The sequence below is a fragment of the Cupressus sempervirens genome, chromosome 6, assembly GCF_028749045.1.
Source record: "Cupressus sempervirens isolate cs-2001-9-10 chromosome 6, ASM2874904v1, whole genome shotgun sequence".
NCBI classification, from domain to species: domain Eukaryota; kingdom Viridiplantae; phylum Streptophyta; class Pinopsida; order Cupressales; family Cupressaceae; genus Cupressus; species Cupressus sempervirens.
In genome coordinates, this window is record NC_143123.1 from 139,735,793 (window position 1) to 139,744,345 (window position 8,553).

Here is an 8,553-nt window from a genome sequence, read left to right on the forward strand (position 1 = left end):
TGTAGCTTGGTTCCTGGATGCAACTCGACATTCATAGTATGTGACTTAGGTGATTTATACAACAGAATGATGTCTCTTGACATACTTTGATAGTCTTTGTTCTGCTCTATTTCCTCATTTGGTCTCTCAACTTTTGAATCACTATGTACATCTCTATTAGGTAGTTCAACATCTCTTTCACATACATTGATTTTACAATTAGAATGTGTCTTACCTTCATTCTATAACTTGCCACCTGATGTACCTTGGTTCCTGGATGCAACTTGACATTCATAGTATGTGACTCAGCAGTCACTAAAACTTGTTGTTGATTTACAACTTGATTACAACATCTTCATTTGTAGGAATACCTTCATAAAAATATACAAATGATTTGTATTACTTCGGTTCCTTCATAGGTTCAGCCTCATGTCCTTCTGTATATTCATCAAATTTCACATTTGCACTTTCCACAACTTTATTAGTGTTAGTATTTAAACACTTATAAGCTTTACTTCTTGTGGAATAGCCAAAAAATATACCTTCTTCACTTTTTGCATCTAATTTACCATTCATGAAATCCTTGAGAATATAACACTTGCTTCCAAATACCTTAAAATATTTTAGATTGGGTGAGTATCCATACCATAGTTCAAAAGGTGTTGAATAAGTACCTTTCTTGACTCATACACAGTTCAAGGTATAGAAAGTTGTACTTATAGCTTCTTTCCATTATTTCAAAACAATATTTTTATCCATCATTAGTGTCCTAGTATAGTCCATTATAGATTTGTTCCTCCTTTCAGCAATTTTTTTCTATGGAGGGTTCCTAGGAGAAGATGTCCATCTTTTGATTCCTCTGTGATTGCAAAAAATCTCAAACTCATTTGATGTAAATTCTCCTCCTCTGTTAGATCTCAAACATTTCAGACTTTTGCTTGTTTCCTTCTCAACTCTTACTAAGTCTCACTTAAACATTTGAAAAGCATTAGATTTCTACTTCAGAAACATAACTGTCATCATTCTAGAATAATCATCAACAAATAGCATAATGTACTTATCTCCTTTGTAGCTATGCACTTCTATTGGTCCACACAAGTTAGTATGAACAATATCTAATATTCCTTTAGAGGTTTGAGTCTTACTCTTAAAACATGACATTGTTATTTTGCCTAACTAAAATTGTTTGCAAATTATATTGTCAAGTTTCTTCAACTTAAGAAAACCTTTGACTCTTCTCATGTTACTGATACTAACCAAGTTATCAAAATTAACATGATATAACCTCTTTTTCTATTGCCACACATCATCAAATTCTACAACTAAAAAAGTAGCATTATCCATATCAAGGTAGAATAGCTCAACTCTAGTTTCATCACCTTTTCCTATTAGTTTCCATTAGTATCATATATCTTAGCAATCTTGTTTTCAAACTCAACCTAACAACATGAACTATTCAATTGTGACACACTCAACAAATTATAGTTAAGTCCTTCAACATAATAAGCATTGTCACATAAAATCTTTTCTATGAGTTTGATAGAACCTTTTTCCTTTTATCAAACATGGTGCATTATTACCAAACTTTACACTATTTCCATCATAATAATTCAAGATAATGAACTCACTTTTATCTCCAATCATGTGACGTGAACATCCATTGTCAATGATCTATTTGTCATTCTTATTTACACAAGACATCAATGCAATTGTCTCATCCTCATCAAAATCATTATTCATTGCAAGATACACCACTTCATCATTGTGATCATCAGCTTCATGTTTGGTTTCCTCTTTAGCAATGTAGCAAGACTTCTTGCCTTTATCTTTGTAATCTTTGATGTCTTCACCTCTTCTACTTTTGTACTTGTCTCCACATTTTTAATTCTTCTTCTCTGGACATATATAAGCAATATGACCAACCTCATTGCAATTGAAACACATGATAGGTAATTTATCTTCAAATTTTCTTTTACCTTTGTGAAATCTCCTTGCTAGCAGTGCTTCAAGTTGTTCTACATCCTCCTCATTTGTATCACTGTCACTGGACACATATTTTACCTTTTTCTTCTTCTTCTCATTAGGTTCCTTCAATGATAGCTTGGCTTTGAAAGCATATTCAACATTTTTAGGTTTGAAATTATCAAAATTAGATAGCTCAAAGGCAGTAAACCTAACTACTAGACCTTCAAGAGTCAGATTAGAACAAGGTACACATCTCAATTCTTGTAGTGCAGAAACTCTAATAGCGTAAATGGGTAATAGTATTCTCAAAAATTTGCTTAGTATAGTCTCATCATCTCTCTTAATGGTAGATCCCCTTATTGCATTAACAACATCTTTTATCTTAGAGCAATATTGAGAAACATTCTCACCTCCTTGCATTCCATATCATTGAACTTACCTCTAAGGCTTTCAGATTTGGCTCTCTTGAAACATTTGCATCACCTCCATAGATGGTGTGTAGAGTATCCCACATTTTCTTTGCACTATCACAACCCTTGATATCATCAAACTCAACATAACTTAGGCTAGAGAAAATCTCCAACATTGTCTAGTTGTGTTCTTTCTTCTTTTTCAGATCTTCAACAATTAGGGCTCCAGTAGGATCAACATGCTTTGTGGTGATAGTATATTGTGCATGATCTCCAAGACCTCCAAGGTGTAGCTTCATCAGAATTTTCCATGCAAAAAATTTATCTCTATTAAGATTGGGTACCTCTATTTTTTACATCTTGATCTTTTTGCTTCTAGTACCTTCAAACTAGTCCTCTTAAGCAAATAACTCTAATACCAATTATTGAAATTTTTTAGAATAACTAAGAGGGCGAGTGAATTAGTTATGCAAAGTCCAAATGTACAAATAAAAAAATTCACAACTTAGTGAACCCATATCCATATAGCATATTCATCAAGCATGCATCCATTCAATCATACAATCACTTAAACTTGTAGGTTACTATCAAATCAGCTTTGTAGAAATGTAAGCATGAAACATAATAGATTCAATAACACATTTCACAATGATTTTACGTGGAAACCTAATTTGAGAAAAACCCACTAGTAACATGCTACTAATTCTCACTCTCCTGAAGTGATGTGCTATGAAAGACCAACCTTGATAAAGGTTACAATGCACACTATTAAATACAAACTGGTTAGAGAATTTCAATCACCCTCTTAGAAGTGAGCCTTGTTAGAGGACTTTAGATCATTCTCTTAGAATGTCACCCAACTAAAGGATTTACAAATGACTATTAGGTCAACCTTAATCCAAAGGATTTATCCTAGACTGATACAATGATTAGAGAGTAACAATAAAGCTTGCTCTGATAACAACTTACAACTCACTTGTGGATTATAGATCTTTTTTTTCAATCCTCCATTCTACTTGGCTTTCACACACTTCAGCTCTGATTTCTTGTTCACACTTCAAGCATTCATACCCTTAAGTCTTCTTACTTTCCATGTCAATTGCAGACTCTATAATTCAGCCACCATATGAAACAACACCGTAGACTCCTTGTCTAACTTGGGTTCTTGCACATGCCAACTATTGTTTCATGCCTTGTATCCCTTTATAAAGAGAAATTAGGTCTTTTTCCATTCATCCTCCATCCTCCATTTTAGGGTTAGGTTGGATTAGGTAGGATTCAATGAATCTACCCATCTTTGCATTTCATTCCCTTCTAGAAACTTCTCCTTCAATCTTCTTTGAATTCACCTCAAAATAGCTTATCTTGAATTCTATGCTACCAGCTCATGAAGCTTATCTTCCACACAATTTACACAATCCAAGAAATCAAAATTTTTAGCTCAGATTCATCGAATTCATGATCTTTATCATAATGCTAACACTCGACATTGACTTCCTTCTGATGCTTGGCACATACTGCATTTCTTTGCATCCACTATCAAATCACTTGGCACAAACTAAAGTTTACTAGTGCTCGACATCAACTAAATTTGCTCGTCTTACACTATATCACTCAGCATACACTAAAATTTGACTTTTCTCGATTGCAACTGATTTTTTGCTTAGCTTAAACTAACTTTTCTCAGCACCTACTGTGCATATTTGTTAAGCTTGGTAGGCTCAACTCATTTTACTTTTCCTTATGAACTTAATCAATGTATCCATCTTTTGCAACCTTAAGTAGATAATCAATGCACTATAATATCATTGTCTTAACTGATCCTTGTACTCCTTTTCTATATCATAACTCAACCTTTCCTTTACGTGCTATTGTTACCTCATTTGATCAAATCCTCTTCATCAATCAAACAAATGATAGTACTCAAATCATCTAAGCAATTGTCTTACCATCAAGTAGCAGGTTTGACATCAATGACAAAATAATGATTAAAACACATTTTGATACTTATATCAATTTTTTTTCAACAAAAGTGTTATGAATGTTTTATTTCTTTCATTCTTTCATGCATGCAACTAGATTAGATTATGTGGTGATGGTTTATTTGGTGAACTAAATTTAAAGTTCTGTTGGTTCCTAATTCACCCCTCTCCTCTCAGTAACCTAGCCTACCTTATATTTCCAACATATCTCACTTCTTATGTTTTCTGAGTCCTTAAATTACCTTTACCTAATTCTTTCATGGGGGTTTTTTATTTTTCTAATGTGTTCGGGGTCTAGGTGACTTAGGTGTGGTTGGGGGACTTCCTGATGAGTAGTAAGTTTTCCATGTTTCAATATCTCTGATCTTTTCCTAGCATTCCATTTCTCGTGGATTCTGAGAAATCAAGCTAGTTGTCCCCTTTGGAGAACTTCATCAAGTGCATCCCCAAATAGTGAAGTCATGGAAATGATCAACAAGATGTTTTCATGATTATATCATGATAGAAAATCCCATGAATCTACAAATTGAAGCCAGGAAGAATTTGATTCAAGTTATAGAGGTAAAATTTACTTTCATGAGGAAGAGTGGGCCTATGGGTTTTTCGTTGTGCACTAATGGAAGAGAAGGTTTTTTTTTGCTTCTGAAGCTATGATAACTTATGTCAAATCTAAGTCATTATGTACAAATAGTGTCAGAATGATGTTGAATGAACTATTTGGGCTCATAATTAATGAGGCATGCTCAAGATCTAACCTTGTAGCCATCAGTTTGAGATTAAAGGGTAAATTGTTCTTGGTTTTACTTCATCCTGAAAAATTTTGCTCGGAGAGAGGTTTTCCATCCCCAAGTAATGAAAAATTCTTCTTTTCTAGAGGATTTAAAAATGGCAAGGAAAATGTCTTTAAAGTGCGAATATTCTGTGGAAATGCTTAAAAGATACTTCCAAAAAAATCAATGGTGAATATGTGACCCCTATTGGGTGATGCGACGCGCTCTCCTGCCCACAGGTGGTTAATTATGTGGTGTTCCATGTTCACTAACGGTCATGGCTTTTGGTGCAACGGCAAATGGGCCTAGCAACCCCGACATAATGGAAAGCAAGTGTTAAATGCTTAGGGTGGAAAGTGCAAGAATGAAATGTGCAAGCTATTAAAGGATCAACCCCCACATTGGGATTCCAACCTCAGGAAAGTGGGCTTATGAAAAGGTTAAGTTACTCTCTCTCTCTCTCCCCTGCATATGTTAAGTCAATATATCTGTGATTTAGATTCTGAAGAGAAACAAGGCACTTTCAGCAGAATTAAAGTGCTTGTTTTGATAAGTGATTTTTAGTAATGTGACTTTACTTTAAGTAACAAGGTTTCTGGGATTATGAGTTTCTATGTGCAAGAAAATGAAATGTTTAAATAGTCATTGATTATGGAGGTAAATGAAAATCTTGTCATTATAATCGTTGGCTGAACTTAATTTCATTTGTGTGGGGCCAATGTTCAGACTCCTATACCTATTTCATCAGAATTAATTGGAATTTGTTTCCCTAAGTATTTTAAAATGGCTATTTATCAAGAACTATATCCTATGCAATCATAGCAAATGGAAATTAGAGTTGTGGGTTATGATAAGTTAATAGGCCTAGAGAGTGAATTGAAAGAGTTAATAGATATGTAATTCAAATTTTATGATTTGGGTGCTCTCCATAGTAGATTGAATTCTTAGGCTATTCACCTGATCACTCAAAAGCTAAAAAAGAGTGGATTGGTAGAAGTAGCTAGATTTTTAATGGTAGTACTTGTGCTAGAGCTTATAAGGGAATGTATCAAGGCATACAACCCAAATATAAAGTAGATTTTGTTTCCTGATCAATCCATCCTCATTTCAATCAACAAACCTCTAATGCAATCTACATTCAACATCCCCATAAAAGAAGAGTATTGTGATATTGACTTCAGCTCATTCACGTCAATGTTTAATGAAAAAAGAAGACCCTCAGAAGCGAAGACATGTAGAGGACATGGTTTCATACTCCTTGTTCGAAGAAGAGAAAAATGCCCAAGACCCTATTTGGCACTCATTAGAAGAGGGAAATCATAGATATCCTCACTTTGCTGCTCATACTAAAGGGAAAAGAGGAGATTCTTGAGTTCATCGAGCACCATTTCTTCCTGGTGAAAGCTATCTATGCCGAAGGTATACAATTGATTGGGCACAGATTATCTAGGATGAGCTCGCCTTATGGATGAATTCAACCAAAGGATTTAAACACTTTTACATGTCCTCCTATCTAATTTATGCCTTGGCTACTCATTACTTATGGCCAGCCTTCCTATCATCTAGAATTATGATGAGCATACAAAGGTATATGAGTTCTACCCCCATTTTCAGTTGCAAAGAAGCTTCAAGGAGTATGTGGTAGTAAATGATTCCTTTACAATGAGGCTATGTCAAGAATTGTAAGGACACCCTAAGAGGAGATTTTCACTAGAGACAATTTTGGTTGTTAGTTAGTTTGGATGCTCATTCATCCAATTTTTGAGCTTCTCTTACTTGCAAATAGGTATCTTTGATGGTTTTCCCAAGAGATTGCTTAGGTACCCAGAGGATAATTAGGTGGTTCTAGTCGAATTATGTTGAAAAATTCTTGAAGTGAACACCTTGTACTCAAACATGAAGAAAATAGCTAGGATTTCCTTCCCCATAGTGGTTGAATCCTATTCCTATGCTTCTGGATCTGATGCTCAGAATCTAGTGAAGAGTTTTGAGAGAATAATCAAACTGGTTGATTGTGAGGTACTTAGGACTCAATATGATTTGGTGAACTTCATAAGGGACCACTTAAAGTTGGGATATGCCTACAGAAACTTTATGGATATCGAAGATTACTAGGCCAGGTGTCTTAATGAATACCAGACTCATGAGAAAATTCAGTCTCAATTAACTATTGATGAATTAAGCTATATAATGATTATACTAATGTTTTCGACCTTGCAGATGATGGAGCCTACTTGTATCCCTCATCCTGTCATAGACACCATGGAGGTCCTCGTGCATGAAATAATCAAGAGAATTGGAAAATTAGGTAGAGTGGACCAAAGTGAGGAAAAAGAGGATGGGGAACATTGGTTCTACTGGTTGGTATCTTTTGGAGCTGCCCAATCAATTGTAGCAGCCACTACCATAGCTACTACTTCAACTTTTGTAGGACTAGCTCAATCTATTGGGCAAGGAGTAGACCAGCCTCCAAAAAAAAAATGTACCAATCACTCCTACCTATGGATATGGATTTCTTAATGATACTGGAAAAGCTGGAGAGAAGGAAGGGGACAAGGAGAAGGAGAAATAATAAGAGAAGTCAGTAGCCAAGCTTGTCTCCCCTATTCAAGTCATCAACCTGGATGGTGACACATACCCTATGGATGGACAAGGAAAATCTCAAAAAGGGGATACCTTGGCACTCTTAGTGACTAAGGTCATTTCCTTCCTTGTTGCTTCCCAGAGCAAGAAACCTCTCCTAGTACCTAGGAAGTTGTTTGATCCTACCACCTTGCAATTTGCTATCAATGTACTCTCTACTGAGTCATGGCTTGAGGATACCATTAATAGAAAGAATAGAAGAAATGAAGAAGCCACTCCATTAAAATATTTGATCACACAATCCAATTCTTCTCAACCACCCTCCAAGAAGAAAAAGAAGCATAAATCAATTGCAACATTGGCCATTGATCCCTCTACTGGCCACATGTTGGTAAAGATTGCAGAGCCACAAAAGGAGGGAACACTCCATGAGCTTTTCACGGTTGAATTCCATATCAGAATGGTGGATCTTGGTATCCTTGTTCATGAATCCATAGTGAATACATGGTAGTCCACCAAGAAAAAGATTAAGGATAGACTAAAGGAGATAAGAGCAGAGAATGAGGTCATAAAGGTCTCAAACAAAGAGTTAATTTGGAATATATTAGATCTTCATTTAGGAGTGCCTCAACCAACCAATTTTAGCCAAATGTAGAGGAGAACAAAAATCTACCTCTAAAGCTACAAAAGAGAGGCAATTCAGGCAGATTGGTCAAACATGGGTAGATCAAATGAAGGCTTAAGGTTCCCCATTAATTGGAAACTTGGGAGGTCTTCTATTGGATGCTAAAAAGTTGAGGGAAGCTACTTCAAGCCATCATATCACCATGCAGAAGGTAGCAAATAACTTGACACAACATATGG